The following is a 12,968-nucleotide window of genomic DNA, read 5'->3' as shown; positions in this document are numbered from 1 at the left end:
ATGCACTGCAGAAGAAAAAGGGAATGCAGGTCAGCTGTAACTGAGCCATGGGGATCTCAGAAAGATTCAAGGAGCCCTGAGGAAAGAGAAGGGTGTGTTTGTGTGTGTGTGTGTGAGAGAGAGAGAGAGAGAGAGAGAGGACAATGAAGAATAGGTAATGAAGAATAGATAAAATACCAAAGTCCATGGAGGAGGGGGGGGATGCATACCAAGAATGCAGTGATGGTGTCCAAAAGCTAATGACAGTGTCCAAACCCAAGACTCTCTGACCTGGAACCAATGTAAAAAGAAAAAAAACAAACAGTGGAATCAGAGTGCCTAGGAAAGAATTAAGGTGAGAAGATATTGTGCAGATAAGAAGGATGATGTGGAATGATGTCCAGATTAAAATGTTGCTGTGATAGCAGAGTAGAACAGAGAATAAACCAGCAGTAAGATAACAGAGTGGTATGACAGATGAATGCAGCCCAAAAGAGCTCCTGTAAAGTGGAATGACAACAGTCATTCTGTGGCAGAACAACAGGTACAGCACAGTACTTTAAAACAGAATGACAGTGGAACCAGGGATAACAAGAAGATTCTTAGGTCATGGAGGCAGCAAACATCCAAGGGTGCTGGGAAAACCTCTGAATAATTCTGGCCCATGTGGAACAAGTGTAGTCATTCAGGAGAAGTTGTTCCAGGAAGCAGGGTGGAGGACTAGCACGAATGTATCAAGGTGAGCTGAAAGCGAAAGCAAAGACTACTGAGGGCACAGTGAGCGGGGTCTGACAACAAGGAGGAGAACATGAAAAGCAAGCTGAATGGCACGGGAGGAGATGGGCCTTAAAGGCAGAGCTGTCAGGTGTAGGTAAGATGAGGGTGGGCCAATAAGGAGAAGGTTCAATGGCATGGGAAAAATAGAAGACAAAAGAAGTGATCAGAATAAGGAGGAATGCCATTTAGGGTGACATGAGAACACTGAGGGACAACTGTGGGAATGAAAAGGTCTGCCTTGGGGAAGTTAGAATAATGATGATAATAAGAGTGTGCATGGGGGATGAATGAAATGGCAGGGAACCAGTAATGCTGAACCAGGCACCAGTAAAATTAATTTTAATAACTGTTAATAGGAAACAGAGAAGAAATACAGGAAGTCAACCATGGAAATGATGGGATGACAAAGAGCACTGTATCATATGGAATGATTTTAAAAGGTTGTGAAGAACTGAAGATTACTGGATCATTCATTCCATAGAGAGACAATGGGATAAGAAAAGGTGCTGTGGTGTGAACTGATAGACTGATGAGGATTTGTTGTTTATGAGTTGGCTTAGGTACTGGTTGTGTAGCCTGATTAGCTGTTATTTGATTGGATGAGGTTGAAGTGGCAGGCCAGGGAAGCCCAAGGTTGGGGAAGAGGTTGTTAATGCACACCTAGGTATTTAAGACAAAAATGTTGGAGAGGCAAACAACAACAGCATTAACATATTTTTAAATTAATATTAAAAGTAAAAACAATAGTTAAACATTAAGCTCCAGTTTCCAGGGTTTGATTCCCCACTGCTCCACTTGTATCTGCTGGAATGGCATTGGGTCAGCCACAGCTTTCACAGGAGCTGTCCTTGAAAGGGCTGCTGCTGTAAGAGCGCTCTCTCAGCCCCACCTACCTCACAGGGTGTCTGTTGTGGAGGGGGAGGTAAAGGAGATTGTGACTGCTCTGAGACTCTGAGATTCAGAATATAGGGTGGGATATAAATTCAGTATCTTCTTCAAATATAATTCTTAGATTTGTTATAGAATTTTTACATTGAATTTGCCCTGGTGGGTATGCTGATGAAGCTGGATGATCAGAAGCGGTCCATAGACACAGAGGGAGTGGCGGCAGCAGTAGCAAAGAAGGCATGGAAATGTCCAGCTTCTACTGCTGCTCAGTGTAGAAAAGAACATTATAGGTCTGCTATCACATCTTTCAAAGGAGCTCTTGCTCTGCACTCGCTCCAAATAGCATTCTCCCCACCCACCCCGCTTCCTCACAACATTATCATGAACCATCTGGGTTTTCTCTAACTTCACTTTTCTAAATTCACTGTGTGAATTCCAAAACTAGCTTTTATACAATATTTTGAATATGATTTTACTCAAAGTTGTTTCAGATCTGTGGACGGGAAAGTATGGGTTTCTGTGCTTTATTTTCACATCCAGCACCATTTCTTCCTCATTCCTCCTTGCAAGTTCCCCCTCACCCCATCACTCAGCAGGCTTTGTACTGTTTGGGTTTTTTTAAGATAATAAAAAGAGGACTGTCCCCAAGTTATCCCAGAGCTTTTTTGTTTGCAAGACTGAACATTATACCTACAATGGTTTTGTAAGGGAGATTTTAAAATAGACCCTACACTGATAGAATCTGCCCTTATGGCCTTAACAGGATTGAGACATCTTTTCAGGCTTCTCTGAAATGCAGATTTTTTTTATATTATGAGAGATTACTACACTAAGCCTTTATTCAACCAATCGTCCCCGCCCCCATACTCTGGAAACCCTGGCTCTTTTGCTCAGTAATAAGGGCCCTTATCACTGGCAATTGCAAAATTTGTCTCAGTCTTTTTATCCCTTGCGTTATAAAAAATAAGTGTCTTCTGCTGATCAAGATTCATGAATCAATGAGCTTCTAAGGATACAAAAGGAAAAAAAAGGAAAGGGAACCCCCTTGAATTTGCATACAAGTTACAGTAATGTACAAAATTTTTTAAAATATTTTGTGTTACCTTTTTGGAGGGGAATCATTTTACATTCAAAGTCATTTTCTTTTCTGGTAAATACGGTACTTGTCACCCACCCACCCCCCAATTACCTGTGCATTGCTGCTGGGAATGCTTTTAAATTTGCAGTGGCAATGAGAGCAGAGCAGGGATTATCCCCATCTGAAAGCAACCAAAACTGGGAAGCATATCCCCTACTAAAAAATGGTGGAATTAATATAATGCAGAAGTGACAGAATCTAAAGGCACAACCCGTGTATTCACATGACAGAGAATATTTATTTGTTTTGAACATTTATGTGCTACAGCTGCAGGAATTTGATCAAGACAGCTTACAAAGTGAAAGTGATACAATAAAACTACAGAAGCAACAGAAGATTATCAATACTAAAAGAATCCACAAAAGTCAGGGATATAAGAACAACAAAAACCAACATTCAGCAGCCTAGAATGATATCCATCAAACAGTCATCAGGCTAGAAACAATTGAAAAAGGTTTAAAACATGCAATTCCTCAGTTGCAAGCTTGGATAAAAAGGATAGTGTCAACCTGGAACCTAGAGGAAAGCGAAGAAGGTACTAGGTAAGCCTTAAGAGAGATAATATTCCAAAATCAAGGAACCAACATTGAAAAGGCCCTGCTTCTGATCCATAATGGGAATGTACACATTTTATTAGTTATATTTTGATTTCTCCCTCGTTGTTGTGACATTTAGGTTTCCCCACAATTTTATCTTTTATTTATACCATGTTTTCCTCCCCAATGACAAAGTAGTTTACAGCATTGTTCTTCTTCTCTCTTCCATGTCATCCTAGCAACAATAATCTGTGAAGCAGGCTAGGCTGAGAGACAGTCACTTAATGAGCTTCCACAGGAAAGTGGGGATTTGAACCTGAGTGTCCCAGATCCTAACTCCAATATTCTAATCACTACAATACTACCAACAGGACTTTTTTTTTTTTTTAGCAGGAACACAGTTCCAGCTGGCTTGGCTTCAGGAGGTGTGGCCAAATACAGAAATGAATCCCTGCTGGGCTTTTTCTACAAAAAAAGCCCTGTGTGAAAAAATGATGATGTCAGGGGGTGTGGCCTAATATGCAAATGAGTTATTGCTGGACTTTTCTACAAAAAAGCCCTGCATAAAACCAAGTTCTGCTTACACACTAACTCCATTAAGTGTTCATCAATACTAGAGGATAAATCAATAGCACAGTTCTAAACATTTCCTTTATGTATTTTACTTTTTAAGAATCAGGTGGAGATATATAGGTATCCAGGACTTTTTTTTGAGCAGGAGCGCACAGGAATGCCATTCCAGCTGGCTTGATATCAGGGGGTGTGGCCTAATATGCAAATGAGTTCCTGCTGGAATTTTTCTACAAAAAAAGCCGTGACTACCAATAACAATGGTTAGGCCAGGCCTCAGATTCAGTGGGCGCTCACAGGAGCACAGCTCCTGAACCTTTCTGAGAGTTCCACCTCCTTGTCCATTGAGTAGTATGTGGAGCTGCTAACAATCCCTGGATGAGCTCCACCACCTATTTTTCTGCAAAACAACCCCTGGGTTAGGCTGATACACAACCCAATGTCATCCAGTGAGCTTCATGGTTAAATGAGGAATTAATACAAGCCCCCTAATAATTTATTGTTGCAATTGGGCCCTGCTCAAAATTACTGCATTTTTGTAGAAAAAGCCCAGCAGGAACTCATTTGCGTATTAGGCCACAGCCCCTGATATCACCATTGTTTCATACAGGGCTTTTTGTAAAAAAAGCCCAGCAAGAATTCTTTTGCATATTAGGCCACACCCCCTGATGCCAAGTCAGCTGTAACTGTGTTCCTGTGCATTCCTGCTCAAAAAAAGCCCTGGCTAGGATGATACAATAAAATAATTCTTCTACTGTACTTGAATAATCGCTATTCCTCTGGCACTGTCTTCTATATTTCTGCTTTGGGAGCTGTTATTTCACAGTGTTCATTGTTACCTAAGGCTGGGTACTTGTCGCTCTACGTTGTATCGTTATATCAATTTGCTATGGCTTTCTTCTTGTTTCCTTTTTTTAAAAAAAATGACATTTTCTGCTATCATTCCCATTTCTGCTTTTAACCATCTCCTAGATCTACTCAGTCATACAACACAACATGGTTCCCTGTTGCTCAGTTAACAGTACTCTGCTTTCCCTTTTCTCTGTAGCACAGTTTGATAACTTTATATAAAAGCCTATTAACACTTGCCTCCTGGCTTCTACTCCCTGTTAGCTTTCTATTCCCAATTTGTTTTGAATGACAATGCAAATATAGACATTGATATAAATTGGTATTTGGTCAGTTATAACTTGTATAGAATCCCCCCCCCCCTCCTGCCTGTAATACCCCAGTCTGTTCAGGCATAGGGGGAGGCAGCAGTGGTAGAAAAGAATGGCTGTACGTTATTATCTCTTTAGAGTTAACCACTTTTTGGTGAAGCTGGGCATATTTGAACAAGTAAGCCATTTCACTCTCTTTTTTGCTCTCTGTTGTTGTTTCTGTCTGCTTTCTATCTGTGTGAGCTGAGTTATTCACCTGCCAGTGTTTTTACTTGTAAGGGAGAAAGTGCATTATAATTAGAGGGAGGAAGGTACATTGCCTTTTAACAAATAGCACTCACCTAGCATAGGAATTATTGTGCAGCTCTCTCACCTCTGCTAAATTCTACAAAGGGAACATTTAGGGAGGTTTTTGCTAAATCTGGCGGCTTCACTCACTTTAAAGTTCATTTGGCGAGCTGCAGGATGCATTTTTTGCTGATTGAAAGAACGTTGGGGGAAGATGCATTAACATTCTGGACAGCATACAAGCCAATTATTTTTCATAATCATAAAGGTTTGGAAGGGGGGTTTTTTTGAAAAAAAAGAAGGGGGGAGATTTTATTGTTGCAATTACATGCTGCTTGAATTTTGATCAGTAGTGATCATAACTGCTTTCAACCCAAGGAAATAAGAGAAGAACATTAACCACTCTTCTTTGCTAGATATTCTATCAAGGTATAAAGTTGTAAATTACATCTGCTGTATGAGAAATAAAAAGCTGGCAAGCAAGATCATCCCTCCAAGAACTCCACTGACTTCTAGGGGTAAACATTAAATGCAAAGGGTTAACTTCTGAATATGTTTGCTTGCACACAAAAGCTCATACCATGAATAAAAACTTTGATGGTCTTAATGGTGCCAGTGGACTCTAGCTTTATTCTGTTGCTTCAGACCAACATAGCTATACACCTGGATCTATTAGCAAACTATAACCGTTTTTCTGGATGTTTGCGAATCCACCCCCTGTTCAGCAGCCAAGACTGAGCAGAATGTGACTGCTATACACAGAATCAGGCTCCTCATCTTTAGAATTTCTTGACCGATTCCCCACTAGTCTTGTTCCAGTCTCATTACTCCTTTTCCCACCAGTGCTTCTGCTTCACCAGTGCTTTTCCCACCAGTGCTTCACATAAGCTGCCCCAGAGCAGCGAGTTGCCCTGCCTCTTTTCAAATTCCCTTCGTGGCAGGCAGGATCCTCTGAATACCAGTTTCTGCCTGCGTGGAGGGAACTTGAAAAGAGGCAGGGCAGCTTGTGTGAAATCCAGCAGAAGTGCCTCAGGAAAAGGAGCAAGGAGATCAGAACGAGGCTAGTGGGGAATCAGTCCTTGTTTCCAATCTTCATGACAGAAGTTTCCCTTTACTCATATCTAATAGCTTTAGAATCTTTGAGGGAAAAGCCAAATCTTTGCGCAAAGGAGAATGAAGAGGAGGATGAGGAAGAAATGGACAAGGAGAAGAAGCTTGCAGTATTAGGGCCAGAGGCTGGTAAGATTTTATCTTTTTTTATACTTCCTTATTTTATCTTTGTTTTGTGTTTCTATAGTTACCTTTAGCTGATACAGTAGGTTATAGATGCAGAGAATCAATAGTATATGCTTATTTATTTGTTAAAATATTCTAATCCCACTTTTGGCAGGACTCAGATCTCAGAAGCTAAGCAGGGTCAGCCTTAGTAAGTACTTGGAGGGGGACCGCCAAGAAGTCTGGTATTGGTGTCCAGATTCAAGGAATGGCAAATCACCCCTGTTGGACTCTTGCCTTGAAAACCCTATGGGGTCACCACAAGTCAGCTGTGACTTAATTGAACTTTTCCCCCACCAAGATTTCAATAAGCATGTTAGGCATGAAGCACATGTTCTGCCATTGAACTCAATGGCATGTAAAAGTATTTAACTTTGTCTAGATGGTGATCAGAGTTTTTGCCCTTATACTGCTCATATTCAAATTACCAATATTCAACAGTCCGGGAAGCAAGCCAAGGAGCTGTGGCATGGCCTGCCTGTAGGGAACAAATATGCCTCACACGGCCATTGTGTGTTTATCTGTTTATTTTTATATGGAGCTGATTGGAGCACCATGTTTATGCAAATCACCTCTGCATTCTGAAAAATTTAGTAGTCTACATAGAAATTAGATATTTAAGCTTGAAAGAACAAAAATCCTTGACAAGCAGGATGTTTTCTTCTTGGCAACTTTGTTCTTCTTACAGAGTCATCTCATTAAGCAACCACACATTGCTCTGCTATTACAGTATTTAGTTTTGCACTTCCAGAAAAAGTGTGAGCATGAATCCATTGCTAAATACAGAAGTAAAATGATGGAAAATAGAGAAATAAGACAATGCCATGCACAATAAGAACAATCCAAAGTACACATTTTTAGGTCTTACACATTACAGAGAGTGAAATATTTGGTTACCTAAAGGTAAGCCCCTTATGCTAACAGGACTTCCTTCCAAGTAAAGGTTCATAGGATTGAGCTGAACCAATATGATGCATTGGGAAGAATTTGGGACATTTGTTTACTATAACAATTCGTTTATCAAAGATTCTCAGTTATCTGGCTCCCAGTATGGCAAAATAATAAAAACAACAACAATAATAATAATAATACCAACCCAACAATTAATAAAATATAATTTTGTTAACTTCACACAAATCACAGTATGTCCAAAATCAAAACAGTAAAACGAACAGAACCCTTTTAAATAAAATTTTAAATCATTTAGACAAAGATGGTAGGGAACAAATGTTCTGATAAGGAAAATTAATCATATGATAGGAAAAAAGTGGTTCCTGAAACCAATGTGCATAGTTGAAAGGAAGGAGTACTATAGGCAAAATGTCACTACAGAAAAGGCCCTATCCTTATGTTTACTTTCATTCTCCAGGGTAAGTTCCACTGCTATTGACCTGAATTGCCAAGCAGGCCCATCTATTTAAAGACAGATGGTATTTAAATACCTTGGTTCCAGACCATGTAGAGAGTTATCAGTAAGATCTAGCGCTTGGAACTGTGTCCCAAAACAAACAGGCAACTTGCATAGTTCTTTTAATAGTGAGAAGTTGTGTTCCTAGAATTTCATGCCTGTCAACAGGTCTGGCTTCTGAATTCTGTGCAAAAGATGCCCCATGCACAGTGCATTGTGATAACCTCATCTCAGTGTGACGAAAGCAGGTATCCATGACTACATCCTATTTATTAAAAACAAAACAAAGCTGATCAAAGACACCAGGGCAAAATAACAGGGAATAGAATAGGTAGCATTTACTGAGGCATGGAGAGTGCCGGGAGCCCAATTGTAAACCTATTACCAATGCATTCCAGAAATAAAACAATTATTTTTCATGACTCATGAAAAGGTATGTATGGGATGAGATCATCAAAGTGTGCAGTCCCCATTAGAGGTTCGTACTGGTCCTGCGGTAATGAACCAAAACTGAATTATGGCACTGATAGACCTTGTACAAAGAACAAACTTATAGTCCCATTGTTTTCCATTTCTTCTAAGAACATACTATAAACTAATAGGGTACCACTCAACAGAGTTACACTCATCAAAGTGCATTGACTTTAGGGCAGCACTGTAAATGTATTAGTAATTAAAAAAAACAAAACCTGATTCTTCAAGAGGAGCACAATCCTGCCCAGAATAGGCTGACCCTCTAGATCAGTGATGGTGAACCTTTTAGAGACCGATTGCCCAAACTGCAACCGAAAACCCACTTATTTATCGCAAAGTGACAACATGGCACTAGGTTGAGAGGGGGGGGGGGCGTTTGCATAGAGGGGTCCTCTAGAGTAGCCCTCAATGCAAATGGAGGGATCTGGCACCTCTCACCCTTCCCAGGCTGCAGGAAGGTTGGGGGGGGGGGCATCTGCATAGAGGGCTCCTCTAGTGTAGCCCTCAATGCAAACAGGGATCTGGCCGCTCTCAGCCTTCCTGCATTGCAGGAAGGTTGAGGAGGGGCATTTGCTTAGAGGGCTCCTCTAGAGTAGCCCTCAATGCAAATGGGGGAATCTGGCCCCTCTTAGCTTTCCCATGCTGCAGGAAGGTTGAGGGGGGCATTTGCATAGATGGCTCCTCTAGAGTAGCTCTCAATACAAATGGGGGGATCTGACCCCTCTCAGCCTTCCCACGCTCTAGGAAGGTTGAGGGGGGCATGTTTACATAGAGGGCTCCTCTAGAGTAGCTCTCAAATGCAAACGGGGGGATCTGGCACCTCTCAGCCTTCCAACACTGGGAAGGTTGAGCGGGGCATTTGCATAGATGTCTCCTCTAGAGTAGCCCTCAATACAAATGGGGGAATCTGACCCCTCTCAGCCTTCCCATGCTCTAGGAAGGTTGAGGGGGGCATGTTTGCATAGAGGGCTCCTCTAGAGTAGCCCTTAATGCAAACGGGGGGATCTGGCACCTCTCAGCCTTCCAACACTTGAGCGGGGCATTTGCATAGATGGCTCCTCTAGAGTAGCCCTCAATACAAATGGGGGAATCTGACCCCTCTCAGCCTTCCCACGCTCCAGGAAGGTTGAGGGTGGCATGTTTGCATAGAGGGCTCCTCTAGAGTAGCTCTCAATGCAAATGGGGGGATGGCCCCTCTCAGCCTTCCCACACTGTGGGAAGGTTGAGGGGAGGCATTTGCATAGAGGGCTCCTCTAGAGTAGCCCTAAATGAAAAATGGGGGGATCTGGCCCCTCTCAGCCTTCCCACACTGTGGGAAGGTTGGGGAGGGCATTTGCATAGAGGGCTCCTCTAGAGTAGCCCTCAATGCAAACGGGAGGATCTGGCCGCTCTCAGCCTTCCCGTGGTGTGGGAAGGATGGGGGGGGGTGTTTGCATACAGGGCTCCTCTAGAGTAGCCCTCAAATCAAATGGGGGGATCTGGCCTCTCTCAGACTTTCCGTGCTGTGGGAAGGTTGAGGGGGACATCTGCATAGAGGGCTCCTCTAGAAGAAGAAGAAGATATTGGATTTATATCCCGCCCTCCACTCCAAAGAGTCTCAGAGCGGCTCAAAATCTCCTTTACCTTCCTCCCCCACAACAGACACTTTGTGAGGTGGGTGGGGCTGGAGAGGGCTCTCACAGCAGCTGCCCTTTCAGGGACAACCTCTGCCAGAGCTATGGCTGACCCAAGGCCATTCTAGCAGGTATAAGTGGAGGAGTGGGGAATCAAACCCGGTTCTCCCAGATAAGAGTCCGCACACTTAACCACTACACCAAACTGGCTCTCCTCTAGAGTAGCCCTTAATGCAAATAGGGGGATCTGGCCACCCTCAGCCTTTCCGCGCTGCAGGATTAAAGTTTGTAGAGCAACCAACATATAAACAAATACACTGTAAAAAGATGCTAAGCAAATATTACAATTGAATTTTGGAATAAATTTATGCTATATTATAAAATATATGCATACAAAAATCTACAAATATGAAGTATACCAATATAAACATACATCTCATGAAATCTAAAGAATCTTAAATTAAGAGGTAAATCCAGAACTCTTAATCCAAGAGAATTCAAAGGTCTTCAGTAGTCTAACTAATCATAATTCAAGAAAACCCAGAAGAATCAGATAATCACACAAGAAATCTTCAGCAATGACCATCTTGTTTCAGTCACCCTCAGTAAATCAGCTTGAATGAAGTATGTCTTATAATTTATGAAATAATTCACAAAATTTAAGAGATGCACTTCACAAAGCCTGTGTTATGCAATCCACAAGGTGTTCTAAAGATATAAATGATGTCCATGAGAAAGAATGCTGTTTAATACATCTTGTGTCTCTGTTTCTATGTTCTTTGGTGACAAGGCTGCCAGGAGGAACATGCTGAGGGTACAAAATTCTGGGGGCCTGCATCATCTTGAGGGACCAGAGAAGTTAGACTAATCTTAAATCAACTTGAAGGTCCAGAGAAGTTAAACCAGAGGTTCCCAAACTTATTTAGCCTAACCCCCCCTTTTCAGAAAAAAAAATTACACAGTGCCCCCCTGGAAATCTACTTTCAAGAAGTGGACTAAAAGATGCAATTACATATTTGCACACAGATTAAACAAAGATGTCATAAAGAAGACACTTTGAAGCTTGAAATTCTAAAATTATTTTATAAAATCAACCATAGTAACATTCCCATACACAGAGAATTTTTGAAATTTCTTTATAATTATTATCCACCCTCCCCTTGTCAGCTCCAACTAATGCAATGGGAAGGTGCCACCGCCCAGCTGCATTCAACCTGAAAGCAGCAGGCAGCGGTAAAATGGGGCGCTCTTCGGAAGTCTCCTTGGAAGTCTCCAACAAGCGTAGGCAATGTTTGCCCTGTGAAGAAAAGCGGCAGTGTGGCAGCACCGCCTGGGCTCTTGGCTTGCCTACTGGCTGGCACAATCGTGACACAAGGAAGGGAGAGTAAGGGGGTGCCCAGCAGTGCCCTCTGGCAAGGTGGCACCCTAGGTGGTCGCTTACCCATCTACTCCCATGTGCTGGCCCTGCAGAAGCAGGGTTGCCACTTTCTGAAAAGTCAGGGAAATGGAAATTGGTCTGGGAAAGTCAGGGAAATTGTGATTAAAGCATATTCAAGCAGTGGATTTTTGACCTGCTGCTGCAAGAGCATGATCTATTCTTGCGGCAACTGGAATAGAGAAGTAGCAGAATACAAGTAAAACTTAATGATGCCCTTTCCCAGTTGCACCTTTTTCTCAGCTCCACCCCCAGCAACCAGCCAAATGTGTATGTTGAACTCTGTCCTTGAATGATTTCCAAGGTCTGCCTGTAGTATTGGCAAAGCAAGGCTAGTTTAAACGTTTAGCAATATACAGATGTTAAACATCTGTTTTCATCCCTACCTGCTAGTACCATTTAACTTACATATAAAAATAAGCATGTTTTTGGGTCATGCTTGTGTATGGAATGGACGTTTTATCTCCTGCTAAACCCAGCACAGAGTTGCAAATGAGTTTCGCCGCTGTTGGATTTCACAGACAACTAGCACTTTCTACTCTGCACCATGCAAAGTAAATTTTGCGAATGTGATTGTTCCTGCTGGAGTTTACAGAGTACCAGCTCTCTAACCCTCTTTCCTGACTTCTGCCATGCATAAAGGTTGCAAATGAGGGTTGTCTGCTTCTCTAGATTGCAGAAACTCCACTTCCTTTCTTGCTGTTCTGCTCATTACATTTTCTGGAACCAGAAAGTGAAAGTGAAACTTCCCCAGCTTTGGAAAGTTTCTACTTGTTAGCATTCAGAGTTTACTTGAGTTGAAGTTTGCATCTTGGTGTAATTTTTGGTGCAGTTGCAAAACAGATGTTGCTGCAGTTAATGTTGAAAGAAGCTGATATTAAATCTCTTACTTTGACAAATATTTTTGCAGTTGAGACTTGTGTAGTTGTAGAGTAGAACACTTCATTAAGCCTTGCATTAATGCAACACAACCTATTCATTTTTTAAGTTGTGGTTTTATTTGAATGGTGGTCATGGAAATTGACAAATGTTGGTCAGGGAAAGTCAAAGAAATGAAAAATAAAATTTTAGTGGCAACCCTGAGAAGACACTCTGACTGATTTCCCACTCGTCTTACGCCACTCCCAAGCTCCTCTTCTCAGCGGGGCTTCTCTCTGATTTCACACTATCTGCCCTGAGGCTGTAGCTAGCTTTGGCTTTTTCGCGCTGCAAACAGAAACCTCTAAAACCCAGTTTGTGGACGAAAAAGCGGATGCTAGCTGCAGCCCTGGGGCAAATAGTGTGAAATCGGAGGGAAGCCCCACTGAGAAGAGAAGTTTGAGAGCCACGTAAGATGAGTGGGAAAACAGTCTTTGTGTCTGGGACATTGTGGTTGGCTGAAATCAACAGAAGCAACCACCTGATAACCAGAGCTTAACGCTCTGCAG

Source organism: Heteronotia binoei, chromosome 1 (genome assembly GCF_032191835.1).
Source record: "Heteronotia binoei isolate CCM8104 ecotype False Entrance Well chromosome 1, APGP_CSIRO_Hbin_v1, whole genome shotgun sequence".
Lineage (NCBI taxonomy): Eukaryota > Metazoa > Chordata > Lepidosauria > Squamata > Gekkonidae > Heteronotia > Heteronotia binoei.
This window is presented reverse-complemented; position numbering follows the sequence as displayed.